Source organism: Parasteatoda tepidariorum, chromosome 4 (assembly GCF_982258835.1).
Source record: "Parasteatoda tepidariorum strain Cologne lab strain chromosome 4, Ptep-v5.0, whole genome shotgun sequence".
NCBI classification, from domain to species: Eukaryota; Metazoa; Arthropoda; class Arachnida; order Araneae; family Theridiidae; genus Parasteatoda; species Parasteatoda tepidariorum.
Window position 1 is genome coordinate 98,221,477 of NC_141758.1, and position 18,947 is coordinate 98,240,423.

The 18,947-nt window shown below is 30.2% G+C and overlaps 1 protein-coding gene and 1 long non-coding RNA gene across 3 annotated transcripts in view; one reads left to right on the forward strand and one right to left on the reverse strand.

The window, feature by feature from the left end:
- Positions 1-394: 394 nt before the first annotated feature.
- The window catches only part of LOC122271367 (allatotropins), a 57,320-nt gene continuing 38,767 nt past the window's right edge, over positions 395-18,947 (forward strand). Inside the window, exon 1 of one of the 2 annotated variants that reach the window (XM_043052369.3) lies at positions 395-552. The gene's annotated coding sequence lies outside the window, so the exon portion shown is untranslated. The remainder of the gene's footprint in view (positions 553-18,947) is intronic. The other variant, XM_043052368.3, reaches the window with a different exon arrangement.
- Positions 10,940-11,658, reverse strand: LOC122272721 (uncharacterized). Its single transcript, XR_015433212.1, has 2 exons — positions 11,334-11,658; positions 10,940-11,250 (listed from the first exon to the last, which is right to left on the reverse strand). It is a non-coding gene; the product is annotated as an uncharacterized LOC122272721 (long non-coding RNA).

Consider the following 18,947-nt stretch of genomic DNA (forward strand, 5'->3'; position numbering starts at 1 on the left):
TGAAATTTATCAACATAATAATATCCCATTCACTAATTATGGTTATGTTTAATTATTGAACTCATAATGATCGTGATGTGCATTGTTACTGCTTGTTATCGCGATATTGTCGTATTTAACACACCTTTAAGCATTGCCGATAGCTGATGACCTGTATAAGCCAGAATCTGGTGCGTAGGCGAGCTGTTCCTTATCCCTGAAACCGATAAGTACCCTTTTTCTATGGGAATCGTGGTATAAAATTAATTATTACTGTAATGGTTAATAGTAATGAAATTTTTTTTATTATATCCTATTTCTCAATTGTTTGTCATACTTCTTTACTCATTCCCCCTCCCCCCTTCGATATTTTGCCAGAAACTGCAACCTACGCTCACTCGTGTTGCACCGCCCTTTCTATGAAAACTTTTCCACGCAGACTCTCCGGAGAAGGGGATTGGTTTTCCTGAATCCGCCCTTCTCTCCCTTTCCTGAGTATAAAAGATGAAGAGCGGCAAACACAATCCTCTGAAAACTTTACAATTCATTAAAGCTTTTCCAACTCAATCGCAAGTAAGTTTTTCCTTTCTCTCTTCGCATTATTTTACTCTGCATTCATTTACAGGAAATGTCACTGCTTTTCCGACAAAACGAATTTTGAGATATCGAATATCTATCAATATATCGTCGTGTTTTTCTAGTTTATCATTTCAACATCGGTTAATATTTTCGTTGGGGTGATAAAACTTATCAACTTTCACAATCCTATTTAAAAATTGAGTGCAATTATTCGCAATATTATCTTTTTAATATCAATAATACTGCCGATAGTACCGTATTCAATAATTTTTGTTATCAACAATGATCGTGACATTGTTCTATATGCATTGAGGCTTATTCTGCATTTATTTATAGGAAACATTACTGTTTTTATTCCAAAACGAATTTTAAAATATAGATATATCGTCATGTCTTTCTAATTTATCATTTCAACATCGGACAATATTTTCGTTGGAGAAATAAAATTTATCAACATTCACAATCCTATTTAAAAATTGAGTGCAATTATTCGCAATATTATCTTTTTAATATCCATAATGCTCCCGATAGAATCGTATTCAATAATTTTAATTATCAACAATAATCGCGACATTGTTCTATATGTATTGACGTTTATTCTGCATTTATTATTATTTTATTCTGCATTTATTTATAAGAAACTTTACTTTTTTACACCAAAACGAATTTTAAAATATAGATATATCGTCATGTCTTTCTAATTTATCATTTCAACATCGGACAATATTTTTGTTGGGGAGATAAAATTTATCAACATTCACAATCCTATTCAAAATTATGTGCAATTACTCGCGATATTATCTTTTTAATGTCAATGAAATTCCCGATAGAATGGTATTCGATAATTTTAGTTATCAACAATAATCGTGACATTATTCGATATATATATTGAAGTTCATGATCGCGATATTTGATTCGTCATTGTGTATTAACGATAGTCAGGTATCGGTGTATACCATAAACTAGCATTGTTCGTACTAGTTGGTGAATTTTGCTTTACGATTCCTATAACTAATACGCAATAATATATTTTTTGTTTCATGTTAATCATTAATTTAAGAAAAAATCATTAATCAGGTTGTTTTTACGAAAAATTAAGTTTTAAAAAAATGAACTGAATTTTGTATCTCATCATTATTTGTGCCTTGGCAATTTATTAGGTCAGTGGAGTTAATCAAAAAGTATGTTTGACCCCAGATACTATTTTAAAAAAATAGGTACTTATAGGTTACGTTCGGCGAATACTTTTAAAAAATTGTGATCAACATAAGAATGAATTTTAATATAGCGATGCTTTGCAAAACAAAAATATTTAACAATGTATCACAATTATTCCGTTTTACCCTTCGAATCAGAATTAGTAAGATGTCGGTGTTCTTGATTATTCCATAAAACAACTTACAACACACACTATGATTTATTTTACAGTTCTATTTTCAAAAATATAAAATACTACCTTCACCAATAAATCTCGAAACACTCAAAGATATAAAATGGCGTAAAAATAAATATAATTAATGCTCAGAAATAAATAAATATAACCTCAAAGCCATTTTGTTTCTTCTCCTCAAAAAAGGAACGAACAAGCTTAAAAAAAACTGTTACCATAGCAACTTAATTTTATGAACTAGATCAAAGTTAAAACTTAAGCAGACGATAATTCTTAACAACAATATTCTTTTTCAATTTATCTAGTTTATATTATTTTTACATTGGTCAAAATTTTTGGTTTTCAAATAAATTTTACTGACGCTCACAGAAGTATGGTATGCACTAATTATCGTTATATATACTATTCACAACATTACTTTTCCGATATGTTATGTTATGATACTGATCTCAATGTTATCGTTTTAGATTATTATAGTTTTGTTTTTAATAATGATGGCGTTGTCATCGAACTTGATACAACTATGTTTCAAATACATAGATAAAGAAATTTGGCTTTAAAATAATAAAAAAGAATATGTAATAAAATAATTTGGCGTTGTTTTTATACTTACTAAATTGACTTGTGAATTGGTCCTTGTAACCCGTAAGTGAGTACATTCAATTATTACAAGTTATTCAGTTATATTTTTATCAATAAATTTTATCCTGACTTATAAATTCCGCAATTCAAATTAATAGCAAAATATTAATTTAATGCATCCCTGAATTAAACAAAGCATAACAAAGCATAATTAAAACAATTGTTAAAAATAGTGTACTCGTAAGATACAGCTAGCTGTTTTCATACAATTTCAGTGCTTTGCATAAATGTATATGTTAAAATTTAATTCTTCCATTAAGTAATTATATGAAACGTGATTTGAATAAAATACTTTTAATTCTAACGGTACATTGAAAAAAATGTAAATTGACAAAAGTCCATTATAACGAAAATTCAGAATCGTAAATTGAATTGTTGAGCTTATCATAATAAGCAAATATTAAAATGAACTAAGCATCATTGGCGTTGATAACAGTATGGAGCTTTTTTTAAGGCTCCCTTCGAAATACAGTAAAACCTTTTTTTGTGCGGTGGATAGGGACCGCATAAAAGAAATCGTACAAAAAAAATATTCGAAAATTTTATAAATTCTTACATATAACTTCTTACATATTCTTACATAGAACTTTGTACGATATACAACCTAAAAAAAATTTTATGCGATGGATAGGGACCGCATAAAAAAAGTCGGACTCAGAAAATACATCAATGATTCATGAAATAGATGAGAGAATGCTTTCAATTGAATTAAATAATTAAATTAGACCTAAAGAAATTGTAAAAATATTTAATTCCTCATTGTGCATATGCATGGAGAAGTTTTCAAATTATGCATTAAATAATTTGCTGCTATTCGTCGTAATCCAAAACACGCATCTTCTTGTGATGAATTGGTTGAAAATAGCTTTCGTCGCTTGAAGATAGGATTTCAATTGACTTGTTTTTTGGTACCATAATGTCAGTGATCAGTTTTTGTGAAGACGGTCGACTGGTCAATTGCTTGTAAACGTCACGAGAGTGAGACATGTATGATCTCAGCTCTTTTTGGAATTTTAAGCGTCTTTCCGCATTGGTATCTATTTTAAGAAAATGCGTTTCCAATTTTTTCGAAATATGGATCTCTGCATATATTTTACCTGCTGTAATAGATTCCGGTTCTTCTTGTCCATTTAAGGGAGTACTCATGAGTAAAAAATTAAATAAAAATCATAAAAACTACATATAAATAGAAACAAAAGTAATTAATTTATTTACCTTTAATATCACTATAAAATGAATCCTTAATCACATATGAATCGTGTATAAAACTCTGAATACGAAGATTCTATAGTATTTGAGATACGCGCAGACGAGAATTTGCAAAATAAAAATAATGGCTTAATTTTAAAAGACAAAGTATTTTAACACAACAGACGATTTTTTACTGACTTACTTCAACTTGTTTAGCGTAGAATAAATTTCAAACAGAAGAGAAAATGGAGTTGATAATAAATGAACTAATGAAAATAACTAAACAGAGCATCGCGAAGTCCAGATACATCGCTGTCAAGGAGACCACGCAATTAGAGTTCGTCCGCAACATGTATATGCACATTGATAGGAAACATTAAACTGGTGCTAACGCCGCTAAGATTCATATACCGCTTGAAAATAAATCGTACAAAAAAAAATCGCACAAAAAAAATCGCACAAAACAAATCGTACAAAAACAAAATCGCATAAAAAAGGACAGCACAAAAACAGGTTTCACTTTACATACCTTTTTTCATTAATATTGCTTTTTAGTGCATAAAAGCAACTTCAATTATCACTATGACACCAGTAGTACCTATTACAAAAACCAATTAAACGTCATTGGCTCAAATGGTGATTTTTTACGGTTTTGCTTGAACGAATAAGTATTTTTTCAAGCACTAACATTGCTTTTTAATTCATAAGTTATTTTTCTATTTTAATTAAGGTTGATTTTATACGATTTTGTTTCCCAGAATCCCGAAAACGCAACTATGAACAATTGAAACCCGTGGTTTCAGATAATATAAAAAATACTGTATTATTGACCTGACGTTCTTATTGACCATTGAGCTCTCCTAATGCAACATATAAAATAAGCTAAATGTAAAACAAACTTCTTTTTCTTTAATTAAACAGAGTTGAGCCGTGATGGCTCAGGGGATAGAGCGTTTGCCTTCCAATGAGATGAACCGGGTTCGAATTCTAGCAATGGCTGGTCGATACGAACTCAACACCCGGCTCATGCCGACCACAGCTCTGACGTAAAATATCCTTGGTCTAGCGCTTATCCTTGGTCTACAATAGACTAACCGTGGGAGGTTCTCGTGGTCTTCCTCACCCTGTCACATAAATGTGGGTTAGTTCCATCAAAAAAAGTCCTCCACGAAGGCAGTTTTCTTCCAATACTTGATCCCGGAAGTTCTCTTGTCTTCTAGATTAGGTTCAAAATTACAAGCCTACTGAGTAGTTGTAAACCCGAAAAATTTTGTCGACTGTTCAACGACGGTTATAAAATTATAAAATAAAATTAAACAGAGTTGTAAGCCAGCTGATATTATCCGCTAAATTTTTGAACATTTTAACTTAACAACTTCTAATATGCAAAGAGAAAATATTATTTTTTTGGCATCTCTGACGAACAGATAAATTTTTTAATGATTTTTAGAATCTTCGAATACGCGAATCAATTCAATCTTTCCAAAGTTTAGAAAATAAAGATACGCTTCATAAATCAAAAGTTGCGATGCAAATTGAATAACTAAACATTTGAACGCTTGGGTTTGATTCAAGAGTTTGATTTATGCTTTATTCTTCATAACTTTTTTTTAATTATTAGAGAATTATTGTCCTATTAGGAGGCTCCGCCCCCTGCTCGCTAACGCTCACCAACCCCCGAGAATTGCTACGCAATCCTATGTGGTTCACGCCGGGAACCATGACTCGCTGCGCTCGCTCGACAATGAACACAATGTTCTAGCACAAAGACATAATATATTATCATCAAAGACATAGTATTTTATCATCAAAGACATAGTATTGTACTTATGTAAAAGAATTCTAACAATGTTCTTATTGGCTTTTAAAAAAGTATATTAGCTATTTAGATTGTACATGGTGAAAAAATCAAAACATTAGCTAAATAAGAAACATATTAGCAAAATAAATTATCAAATATTGCTTCACTAATATTCTGACTTTAAAGCGTGAAAATTCAATGCATTCAATACAAACACTTAAACGTTTTTTAGACGTTTAGGTAGCTCCCAGTAAGAAAATATCAATTCAACAGCGGCCTTTTAAAGCATTCTCACTTCAATTAATTAATTAATTCCTAATTGAGTTTAAATTAAATATTGTCATGTTTTTAGTGCATGAATCTGAATTGAACAACCTGATAATGCTCACTCTGGTTATTGTTATCTGGTTGCTCACTACGTGTTCTTGCGCGCCGAATCCAATCAATTAAAAATGAAAACTGTTGCCAGCGCGAGAAAAGAAATATCATCGGTTTTATTGATACATACATACATACATACGTACGTATTAGCGTTTTATATAATATAGATAATGTAAAGATTTCTTGATATTTTCAACCTTCATTATTTTAATTAATTTTATAACATTTTCATGCATTTTAAACTTCGATACAATTAAATTAAACTTTAAAGCATTTGAAACTAAAAGTTTACATTTTTGATAAAATTTAAGGTTACTTTAAATTTTTGATCTCTTCGAAATGTTCACAATCGGTACTTCTTTGCTATTTACTTGTACTTTTTACGCGTTGCTTTTCAAAATCAAGACTTTTTATACCTAACTTTTGCGTAAGGTACTTGTACTTTAACTCGTTACTTTTTAAAATTGATATTCTCCTGTAAGCCTTAATCTCGGTTCAGTATCGAAAGCCATTCTAGGACCTTTATATAGAAACATACGGAACAAGTTTGGTTTTTACATAAATTTTTTCATTTAAAAAGACTTATAATATGTTAACAATATTCATACCTAAATTAAGTTCTCTTCTCTTATAAGGGATTCAAAATTACTACTTAAGTCTGATTTTTTTTTTTTTTTGCTCATTCCTGCTTTTTATCGATTGTCTAAATACAAATAAAACATTTCTCTTTTGAGAAGAAATATTTTTTTCCTCAGAGCCTATTAAACTTGTGATAGTTTATATTAAGTTTTGGTAAAATTGCACATGATTGTAAGAAAATTCTTTTTAGCAAATATTTATTTTTACGTCATCTACAAAAACAAATTCACATACAATTTTAAAAAAAAAATTTGATTTTGATTGCAGTTTTGTTCAATTTCAGTCATAACAAAATAAATCCCAGAAAAAAAACTTGCATTAAAAAAAATTTGAGTTATCAGAAAAAAGTTTTGAATCTTAATCGTGATTATTATTTTTTTTTTTTTTTGGTTGTAGAATGAGTAAAAAGTTATTTATAAAATTTTTAACGTGTGCCTAAAGTAGAAAAAAAAGAGCGAAAATTAATGCATGAAAATCCATTTTATTCGCAGCAAACTACACACTTTAAAAATAAAATATACCAAAGTGTTTACTTTATGAACAATTGCATCTCAAACGTAGACGTCAGATAAGAAATATTTATTTTACTTTCTAGAACATAATGGGCATTATTAATCTTGAGTGAAAAAATGAATCTTAGGTGAAGATAAAGAAATCTTACCCCCGACAAGGCCAAAGGGGACTTATATCTTTCAGATATAAAATTTAACCAAAAATAAAGGAAATTTAAGATTCCTCAGGAGTCAATTTAAGTACATTATGCAGTCAGTTTCGTTTTTAATCATGCAGTATTTCATGTTAGTAGCCGATAAAAAGCTGATTCCTCAGCCGATAAGCAAAACTCTGGACAATTTACGGATAGCATATCCTGTGTGAAATCTCCATAAAAATTGACACCCTAGCCCTTTTTTTTAAGAATCTGGCTGAAAATGAAAATAAAAAAGAAGAATATAGAAAAGAAATCAAACGTTTAGCAAAATTATTGCACCAAAATCTCAACAACTGCAAAAAAGCGGAACACGATCGATACGATATCATATGCATTTAAATACTACTTGAATATAGCTCCCCCCCCCAAAAAAAAAAAATTATTTAAGAAAAATCATTTGTAAAAATAAATAGACTAATTTTTACCATCTTATAAAATAATCTTGATGTCAATCCAACTTGTAAAATATCAACCTTCAATAGATTAATAGCAAAAACAAATGCTGTTAACAGAAAATTGTTTTTAATTGAAAAAAATTAATTTGCATCACTAACACACCATTCTGTTTTCATTCAGATTTAGCAGTTCGTGAAGGCCTTTAAAAAAAAGAAGGTATTACCTTAATGATCGAATTTATGAAAACTAATAATTACCTTCGTGATCTAATTTATGAATTGTCGATACGGTGAATTCAAAACGGTGAATTCGATCGCTAATTAATAAATTATCATCATCAACGGCTAGACAGCCCAGGATGGGCCTTGGCCTTCTCAAGAAGTTTTTCCATGCTAACCTTTTTCCTACTAGTGTTTTCCAGTTTTTAGCTTTTAAGACCAAAAGATCTTTTCTAGGCCATCTATCTATCTCAAATTTGACCCGCCTCTTTTTCGTGTGCCAACTGGTCTTGCATTGAAAACTCTTTTTGTGGTAGAGTCTTCGTCCATTCTGATAACGTGGCCTACCCACTTTATTCTTTGTCGTTTAATAATGCCAGGTTAATTATATGAGTGATAAAGCTCTAGATTTATTCTTCTAAACCACACACTATTTATTTTTTTATTTTTTTGATTTCTCAAAAAATATTTCTCAAGGCCTTTCTCTCAGAGGTACCCAACATAACCTCATCCGTACAAGATATGGTCCAGGTTTCACAAGCATATGCATAATTGGTCTTAAAAGAAATCTAACTAATTAATACTAACTATTAATAAATAGATATTAATTAGGCTAACTCAGACATAAAAAACCACCTCTTCTGAACTTCTTGACATATTTTTTTAACAATTTTTATCATTGTTGTATGTATCATTGTTGTTTCATTTTCATAAATAGGGTTTTTTTAAAAATTTTATACGAAACTATCTTAAATTTCCAAAAAAATGCAGATAAATAACTTTCTAAATTAACACTTATTTTCACTGAGATTTAGCATTTTTGAAAAGGAGGTAACTGTTTAAGTATGAAACATATAATTATGTGTGGTATATATGTATAATAAATTACATTAGTTAAACAGTTATGAAAGTACTAAAAAGCTAATCTCCCTGCTCGCTGAGTACTAATCCCCCTGCTTGCTGACTCACCCCGAAAATTGCTGCGCAATAATTGTTGCTTCCTGGCATAAAACAGTTGAAATTATTCAACTACAAATATAAGTACTAAAAATAAGACTTGCCCCACCACTTTCCATGTCCAGATGTTTTCCTCCCTAATGATACTTCTTATTAATGATACTTATTAATTACACCCTAATGATAAGTAAACATAAATCAGTTTTCTGAGTAATCATTTTTGAAATAACATTTAAAATTGAAAAAAGTAATGTAACGCAGAATTAAGTTATTCTAATGATAATAAAAACAATCCTCTTAAACTCTTAATTTAGAAAATAAGAATTAAAAACGTAATAATAAGCAGTTCCGGTAAATACCTTTAAATTAAGGCCTGTTTACACGATTCAAGAATATCCATTCAAGACCGTTCGAGATCTTGAGTTGATATTTCTGCTTCAAGAACTCGTATGAATCGTTGACACGATAAAAGATCTGCAATCTCGCTGATTGGCCAGAGGTATAAACCTGCGCATGCGTGACTGTTTATTTTTCGTTGATTGCTTTACTTCAACAGTTTTAAAATTTCAGTTCAAATTTTAGCTGATTTTTTTTTTAATTAAAAATTAAGGAAACATACTGCATCCGGCCGGATATCCGGCTACAAAGAAGTCTTTTTGACAGAACATCCAGTATCCGGCTAAATTGACATCCGTTGCATCACTATTTTAGATAGATAAGTTATGATACGTAATTCATTATTACATAATTCATTATTAAAAGTAACGTAGTTGCTTGGTCATAAGATTTCTAGAAAACACACCGATTATTTAAGGTGCTGCTTCTTAAAAATAATCTGCAGACTATACAAAAAATCTGCGATGCTCGTCTCCTGTCTCACATTTTCTGCTATGGGGGCTTGTCCCAATACTTAACTCAGGAGTTCCCTTGTCTTCTGAGTGGGTTAAATCCACTAAGTGGATCGGCTGTTCAACAACAGTAAAGAAATACATAAATAAATAAATTATGATTCAAATAATTGGTAAGTTCATGTTTTATAATATTCTATGGGCATAAAAAAATGAAAAATAAATTATTTTTTAAAAAAACAGGAGAGTTAAATTGTGTAGCCTCCCTTGACTACCATTCTAATATGCACTCTTAAATAAGCTAAATAAGATAATTTTAAATTTAAATCTGTGCATTGCTTAAGTAGTGTATGCATAATTGTTGTCTGTGTCACTTATTTCATTTTAAATAAAACTTGTAGAACCTAGGTTAACTTGACCTATAAATATATACCATAATACCAAAACCATTTTTCGAAATTACTTAATTTCATTGAGTTATTGAAATTATAATAAAAGTGTACTTAAGATTTAAAATGAAGTATTTTTAAACAAAAAGTGACAATAATAAACAATCTTCATATGATATAGGTTTTATAGAGTAGCACTAACTCTGCAAATTTCTTTAAGATACCAAAAAAGGGATAATTTCTCTCTCAAAAGTTGAGGGGGACTTTGTCCCACTCTTCTCCCTTGAAAGAATCTAGATTTACAGATATTGACATCATCAATAAAATGAATCATACATCCCTTGTTACGAATTAATTCTTTTTGGCGGCGTCAATTCGTCGCCAATCAAATTTTTTTTTTTTGTCAGTTGTTCTCGTTGCACTCATGCCTGAAGGAGCATTTCTTGAAAGCTCCTATTTCTTATATATTTTTGTTTTGTTTCAGTCTAATTATTATTTGTTTCATTGTTAAGTTTATTAATAAATATAGAAGCTCATATTAATTGTTTTCTTACTGACCAGGGCATCAAATGGTAGAGATACACGCATATACCGAAACTCGAAATAGATTTTCTATCATCCCTTACTATACTAATACATTCCCTAATTTTAATTATATATGAATTTTTTCAGTAATATTCTGACAGATTTAATCTCAGTCAATATTTATGAACTTTTCAATTCTTTATTTTACTATGGATATTTTATACTTAAATTCTTTTTATGGAGGTTTTAGAAAAAAAATATAGAAATGTATAAGAGACTAAAAGAAAAGAAGGCCACGGAATTAAAAATTTATGCAAAAATTATAAGTTCTTATTATTAAAGTATTCAACTTATTACCACTTCCACTTGTTAGAGAATCTAACACCTTTTTCTGTTCACTAAGATACTGAGTTCTCAACCCATAAATTTTATTTCTTATGGTCTCTATATCAGTTTCGAATAGGAAAGACAACTCTTCTAGATGCCTTTGGCGCAGATTTTTATCAGAATACTCCGGGAATTTGCTATTCCATAATTGGGGTCTTTCCCGGTATTCTTCTATTAATTTAAAAACTTGATCCTGAGTCCACTCCATTCTATAAATATCTAGGTACAAATAATGGCATTTTTATTAAAAAAGTAAGAATTAAGGGAGGAAATATGAATTTAAAATACAAATAAATACTTACGAAAAAGCACACACCAGATGAAAATTTTTTAAAACGATTGAACAGGACCCGTAGAAAGTAAAAAAAACGGCGAATGCGTAAAAATCAAATACCTCCCGCTATTCATGACGTTTTCCTATGACATCACAAAATTCTAAAAGATGATTGGCTGGGAGAAGAAAAAATTGAATGTCTTGTAGAACATGCGCTACTACATTCAAGAAGTGGATCCAAGATCTTGAACGAATCGTTTACACGGTACAACATCGATGAAAACAGATTTCCATCAATATCAATCAATCTTGAACGCTTCTTGAATGTAAAACTTGAATCGTGTAAACAGGCCATTAGAGATACAAAAATATTTATAGGAAAACAATATCTTTATGGCTTATATCATATTTATGCTGGTGACAACCAAATAAATATGAAAATTAATATGGGAAAACTGGATCCTACCATGTGATTTTCAGGCCATTAAAAATGCACCGAAAACAATGGAAAATTGCGATACCATCATTAAATTTTTATACATAGTTAGATAATCTACTTACTACTAATACTCAGAAATAAACATAGATTTGATCAGAATTTCCTTCCAATCAAATCTGCAATATGGCGGGGGTAGTTCTTGGAATTCCAACTTTTGGGAGGGATAGGGTACTAAAGTTATTTCATATTAATAATACAATAAATTTTGTTATAAGGAAAATAGTTGAGCCGTGGTGGCTCAGGGGGTAGAGCTTTCGCCTTCCAATGAGGAGAACCGGATTCGAATCCCAACAATGGTTGTCGATACGAATTCCACCCCCGGCTCGCACCGAAAATGGTGCTGACGGAAAATATCCTCAATGATAGACGAATTATGGGTCAGAGTCTCCTTGCCCTCAAACTAATCGTAGGAGGTTTTCGTGGTTTTCCTCTCCACGTAACTCAAATGCGGGTTAGTTCCATCAAAAAGGCAAATTTACCGTAATACTTGATCCAGGAATTCCCTTGTCTTCTGGATTGGGCTCAAAATTACACGACTACGGAATTGTACATTAGTAGTCGTAAACGCAAAATTGAGTCGACAGTACAACGACGATTATAATATAAAATAAAGAAAATATTTAATAACATTGTATATAACGAAAAATTACACCCATGTCTTATAATCATTATTATACGTCACACATATACACATTAATATTATATTAAAAAATTCCGACGTTCAGCTGAAATGTTGAACAATGTTTGAAGCTTCTACTTTGGCGATAAGGGGTAATTCTCGTCAAAAACACATATTTTTTGAGAAAATTGTTCCAGACAGAAATTTAGTGGAATGTTGGTGATGATGAGAGAGATTGGACTTGGTCACCCTTATTTTCATTGAAAATTGAAATTGAAATTGAAACAATCTATGTGGCAACCATAATTTACCCCATTGAAAAAAAGGTGATGTGAATCACTTCAGTTTCTCCCAAGTATGACATTGCTTGAGTATTTTTAAAATATAATAAAATCAAAAATATTTGAAAATAAATGTTTTTATAATTTGAAAACAAGAATGCATTTTCAAAACTCCCATATATCTCTTTGAAATATGAACATATTTTTTTTTTCTTTTGAATCAGCTCATTAAACCCATAATTGATTTTTTTAAACCGGTTAATACATTTCTGTACATTCTGCCTCAAAATTTTTAATTTTTCTGAAAATAGATCGTATCTTTTTAACTCTTTGAGAAGCAGAAAAATCTGAACTAAAAATTGTATCAAGAAGTATTGTAAAGTATTTTGGTCATCACATTCACGTACTACATAAAATCTGCTTTATCTAAATATTTTCAAAATTTAAAATAACTAATAAAAAATTTTAAGATGCGAAAATTCTAAAATTTTTAGTGGTTTGTATTATTCTTCATATTATATTGGTTCCAATGCGAAGTATCCACCCCATGTATAAAGAGTGGAGTTAAACCGCAGTCGTGGCAGTTGACCAGGGTGCCTGAGGTCGAAGTGGCCCTTTACCCGAATCATTGAGGTGGCAAGCCTTGTATCCTTTGTATCCTTGGATCTTGTATCCTAGAAATCAAATTAAGAATTAATAAGTGGGCCCATTACCCGAGTAGGTATCATCAGAGATTATGCAGATTGTACATATATAAAAAGATTTAGATAATAAAAACTATACTTCCAGTACGAAGTTCATCAGTACCACGAAACATGTCTCCACAATACATCACATAACGCTTTTTCAATGTCTAGTTATTAGTGCCATTTTAAATCAAGTTTATTTGTGTCAACGCTTTAGGTATATTTATATTCTCTTGTTATTGTATATTCTTATCTCATATCGTCACATATATTACCATATTAAATATCACTATATACTCACCATTGAGTTAAAAATCAAATGGTAATGGAGTTAAATAGGGAATAGTAAAAACAATGGGAAACAAGTAAAATGTGATTTTTTTTGTCATATGCCTGTTTAGGCAGTGGGCGATTGTTCCTGTTTTTCAGTGGCGCCATCTATGGCCAGGAATTCGACTTCTGCCACGCCATTCACACAACCACAACCCGTTTATAGGGCGGGTCACATTCACACACAAAGGAGAAAGGACATAGAACACAGAGAGAGAGAGAGAGAGAAACACCCATGCCTTGCCCAGGATTCGAACCCAGGACCTTTCTGATGCAAGGACAGTTCCCTGCCCCCTACACAGGCCGTTTGGCCGCAAAATGTGATATTAAATATTTAATAGCCCGAAAACAAAGGAAGTTATTTAAATTCAATTACAGATTTCTTCGGAAAAATAAAATATTTTATCACCTATATAATACATTTCGTTAACATTAATTTATTTTTATATAACTTTAAATTGCATTTATATTTTACGATAGCTTTACAGCTTTAATTATAAATGTTTGCTGATCATAAAATTGCGTTTATTAAATCAAAACATTGTGCTATACATTAGATCGTAGTAAAAAGTAAAATTTTGTAAAATTTTAGCATTTAAGATTGAACAATGCCGTCTCCTTTTAGTCGAATAATTGAATAGTGTTCGCTGGAACCTACGGTATTTCTCTAAGTGGGGTTGACTGCAATAATAAATTGCACAAAAAACTTACCTAATTTCTCGAGAGACATATAAAATTCCACTCTGCCATCAAACATCGAAAGTAAGCAACAATTGGAGGATTAGTCATCCCGGCGACGAGTTTTCATGGTTGAAAAAGTTCAGTGATCATTCGCTTTTATAAAGTGTAGCTAAACGTCCATTCTGTATATTCTCAAAAATTGGATTGAATCAGTAATTCTCCATCATTTTTAAAATAAGAGAAAATTTGCAGCTCATTAAAATAATTAAAGCCATGCTAAAAGGCCGGTCTGTGCATATTTTTTTTTCACAAAAAGTGAACTAACAGGAAATGATTAATTGATAAACAACTTGAAAGTTTTTTTCCGTAATTTCGGCTGAAAATTATAAGAAAATTAACTTGTAAAGGTCCAATTTTTTTTTTAAAAAAATTATTCATTTAAAAAGTCTTGAAATTTAAAATCACTTAAAAATTTATCAGTATCCTCTCTCCCCCCCCCCCCCCGAGAAAAATACTTATAAAAGTTAAACAGTTGAGATTAATCCTGAAAAAGTAAATATTAGTAATAGTAATTAGAAATAAACCTGTAAACACAGATAATTTTATTAGTTTGCAATTATTATTTAAACTGTGAATTAATTTTTTTCAAAATGCAATATAGTTTTCAATATAGTTTCATTTAAATGCGCATTATTTTTCTTTAAAAAAAAAAAAAGAAAAAAAAAACTCGTTTTCCTTTTTTTTTTTTTTTTTTTTTTTTTTTTGAAAAAAAATTTTTTTTCACTGTAGAAAAACGTTTTACCAGCTAGAAAGACTTTAAAGAATATGAGACATTTTACTACTCAAATACATTTGAATTAGTGATAAAGTATTTCGTGGATATATTTTGGAATTATATTTATTCATGAAAAATAATAGTGTTTTCTGAAATACATGCTTTGGTGGAATTTATAAATGTCCCACGACTTAAAAATTAGAGATGAAATAATTAGATAAAGTGCGAAAAAAAATGGAACATCCTGCATTCAGAACAAATTTTTGCATTCTGTAATTCTGATCTACTAATACGATTTTTACGTACTAAGACACAATCTCAAAGATTCGAAAGCCTCTCCTTTAATATGTTAATTTTTTAGAGCAGACGACATCATAAGTTACGAAATCAGACACAAAAACGTATTTTCTCTGAAAAAAAAACTTTTTTTCACAAACTAATGTGTTTCGAAGGACATTATTGAATACAGTAATTATATCAGTCATTAGACAATTTGAGAAAGGTCATAAATTTATGATTTAATAAAGGAATTAAAAAAATTGTCTTCTTCGCTACATTTTTTTTGCACTGTAAAGTATCCTGTTGCTATTTCAGTAAGTGAGCACTTCGATTTCACCTAGAAAATAAAATTAATATTAATAATAGTAATAATAAGCATTTTCTTACACAAAAAGATAAATCGAAGCTTTTTGCTTAATGCATAAAATGAAATACAACCGAATTTTCAAATTAAAAATAAAATGAATGAAAAGAAACTAAGTACCAAAAAGAAGAATACATCGAAACTTTTTTGTGATCTTGAAATTTTAGGTGTATTCGGTTATTAAGTATTTCTGTTTTTGCTTTGTTTGCAGAATATGCATTGTTTTGATAACTGATAATTGTATTGATGAATTTGGATGAAAAAATTATCAGAAAAATGCATGGAAAATCAAAACTTTACCTATGAAAGCAAATTAGGACCTGCAAGATAACGACAACAAAAGGGAAAGTTATTTTATATGCTAATTTAAAATAAATAAATTTTAAATATCTAAAAATAAAATCTAGATTTTAGGAAAAAAAATTCATTTTAAATCAGTGCATTCTTTCTTAAAAATTAAAAATTTGACAAGTTACTTCAGAACTCTATGCACATTTTTCTGAGGCTTGCCCTACCACAATAAAAAAATTAAATTGATGGAACTTTGAAAAATATTAATAATATTAAATAACGAATTCGTAACAAAATAGATAAAATACTTAATTACTCAGTATCAGTTGGCGGGAAATTTTAATTTAAGAATAAACTATGAGGGTATTTCTTAACCATTGGGGCGAGACAGCATTTTTAACGAAAATATTGTGCTCTCTTTCCCCTCTTCCCCCCCCCCTCTCTCTGAGATTGCATAATTGAAAATAATAAAATAATTTATAAATTAAAGATAATTTAAATGCTTTCTTAGACATAATCGGTAAATTTTAGGAGATTGTATTGACCTATCCCGACCAATGTAACCTCATTCAAAAAAAATATTTTTAATTTTACAGCCGTTCTTAAACAGCAGACCCAATTTCGGGTTTACGACTACCAAATATTCAACTCCGTAGCATTCTCATCCACTTAGCGGAAACCAGTGTTTTAAAATAAACTATAGAGGATTCAGTTTTGCAAATACTTTAAAAACATCATCACTTATGCTTGTTGTTTTATATCTTTAATCAAAAGAGATGTTATTTGTTCGTTCCGTTATACTTAAGTATATTTTTTTATTACGTAAGGTTATCTGAATGATTGACATAATCGTGGTAGTTTAAGCAAACTACATCACCAAATTAATATTTCCAAGTTTATTCGAAACTACAGCGTTTATTTTCGTTACGTGTTTTTATAAAACTCAATAATTTGAAATCGACGGTTATTTTATTTTATTTTATAGCCGTTGTTGAACAGATGATCCCAATTTTCGGGTTTACGGCTACTAACGTTCAATTCCGAAGCCTTGCAATTTTGAACCCAATCTAGAGCACAAGGGAACACCTGGAAAGTATTGGGTGAAATTTGCCTTCAGGGTGGACTTTTTGATGGAACCAACCCGCATTTATAACTACATGGAAAGAGAAAACGCAAAAACCTCCCACGGTTAGCCTGATGGCAAGGGGACTCATTCAAAGCTTATGGTGTTTAACTTCATTGTAGATTATATAACCTTATTATTATTATCATAATCAGCCGATTTTTCCATTGTACACAAAAAAATGGGTTCACTTAAAATTCACATTTTGTTTTATGTCGTGATTTTTTTTTTTCAAATTTATTTTGATAAAATTTTAAAAATAGTAATACATATTTTTTTAGTTAAAAATATTTTTAGTTTTTTTAATCATCTTAAAATGTTACTGGTCGATATTGGCTAAACAATGGTTGTAAAATATCGAACGAATCTGACAATTCTATGTGAGGTCTATCATGGCAGAATAGGGATTAAAAAATATAGCCCGAATTGGCAAGTTCTATACATGGCCTATATTAGCTAAAAAGGGACTAAAAATTAAAATCTGAGTCAGATAATTTTATATAGGTTGAATGATGGCTTGAATGGCTGAATAATGAATATATTGATTAAATATCTATAAAATATAGAGCGAATCAGAAAATTCCATATAGGGTTGATATATATTGAAAAGTGACTGCAAAATGTCAGGTAAGTTAGAAAATTCTATATACTGGCTGATTAGTGGCTATGAAATATTTGGTTAATCTGACAAGTTAATATTGGTTAAATATTGGCCCTTTAAACCCTTATTGAGAAAAGTTTCGTGAATATTAGAGAGGGGAGGTTATTTGACACATCATCCCAAATTATTTCATCTAAGTTATTTGACTGGTAGGTATCTTTTTTGTTCTCAATGAGTGGGATTCAATATTTTGCCTGTAACTTTGCAGCTTGCTTTTTCTTTTCTTCGAGCGTCATAGTTAACGTGGTGACAAATTGCTCAGAATAAAATGTATCTTAACTTATACTTCCTTAGAAAATAATAGAACTTTTACTAGGAAAATTTTTCTTGACCCTTTATATAATTTTGATTCTCCGTTTTCGTATCCCCCGGCGTAAAGGGCACTGCAAGAGGTTTCACGCTAGATATTTCTACAGCGAGGAACACGCAATTCCTTGGTGTAGACGGAATGCGAAGTCATTTCTCTCGTTATTTGAAATGCAACTCATCTTAGAAGATAATAACTATCTAAAGAGGAATGTCTCCGTGTTCGAGGTGCCTTATTCTCGAAGACGAACATAATTTTAAGAAATAACAATTCAAATAACATTATTAGAATGATAAGAATGGTGCTATTAAATACAGTAATGTATTATGATTTCTTACTAATTATATAGTATTTAATAGAGAGCGTTCTTCCTAATTAGGTATCGGTACACTCTAAAAAATTATGGTGTAATATAATCCCCAAAAAATAGGTGAAGGAATAATTTATATCAAGTTAGCACCAAACTGAGCGTTTATATACACTTTAAAGGGTGCAGTTAAATCTAAACGCCAATATTTTATTTGATTTTATAACCGTCGTTGAGCAGCCGACCCAATTTTCGGGTTTACGACTGCTAATATTCAACTCCGTAGCCTTGTAATTTTGAACCCAATACAGAAGACAAGAAAACTCCTGGATCAGTATCCCTAGAGGTATTGATTTGTTATGGGAACATGGTTTTAATTTGCATCATTCACCATTTACAACATGGGAAGTCTTAGGCTAGCAGGGATCGAACTCACGAA